Below are 757 nucleotides of genomic sequence, written 5' to 3' on the forward strand. Positions count from 1 at the left end.
GATCAATGATATTCAGTCAAGCATCATCAGACCAGCCAACTCGGCTAACACTTTTGAGATCAAGTCAAGCACGATTCAGATGATACAGAACTCAGTTCAGTTTGGGGGTTCTCCTATAGAAGTCCCCAACATGCACATCAGGGATTTTATCGAGATCTGTGATACTTTCAAGTTCAATGGTGTGACTGAAGATGCTATCAAGCTGCGACTCCTCTCTGAGGGATAAAGCAAAGTGTTGGTTACATTCTCTACCACCAGGGTGTATCATTACTTGGGAAGATCTTGCTCAAAAGTTTCTCACTAAATTCTTTCATATGGCGAAGACTGCTGCAATCAGGAATGCTCTTACTCAGTTTGCTCAGCAAACTGGAGAATCTCTGTGTGAGGCTTGGGATCGATATAAGGAGATGCTAAGGAAGTGCCCACACCATGGCATGCCTGATTGGATTATTATAAACTATTTCTACAATGGATTGGGTGTTACTTCTAGACCCATGCTCGATGCAGCATCAAGAGGAGCCTTGTGGGCTAAGAGCTAAAATGAAGCTTATGAATTAATTGAACGGATGGCTGCTAATGAATACCAGAATCCTTCCCAGAGACTGACTCAGGGTAAAGTAGCATGATTTCTGGAGTTGGATGCAGCAACTGCTATAGTTGCCCAACTTAAGGCTTTGACGATGAAGGTGGACACTTTGGCTAATTATGAAGTTAATCAAATCATTAGTGTCTGTGAGTTTTGTGTTGGTGCCCATGA

General features: G+C 42.7%; 1 non-coding gene across 1 annotated transcript; it reads right to left on the reverse strand.

Annotated features, from left to right (window-relative positions):
* Window positions 1-329: 329 nt before the first annotated feature.
* On the reverse strand, window positions 330-436 carry LOC141699217 (small nucleolar RNA R71). The gene has a single exon (XR_012565695.1). It is a non-coding gene; the product is annotated as a small nucleolar RNA R71 (small nucleolar RNA).
* Between the last annotated feature and the right edge of the window lie 321 nt (window positions 437-757).

Source organism: Apium graveolens, chromosome 11 (assembly GCF_009905375.1).
Source record: "Apium graveolens cultivar Ventura chromosome 11, ASM990537v1, whole genome shotgun sequence".
Classification (NCBI taxonomy): Eukaryota; Viridiplantae; Streptophyta; class Magnoliopsida; order Apiales; family Apiaceae; genus Apium; species Apium graveolens.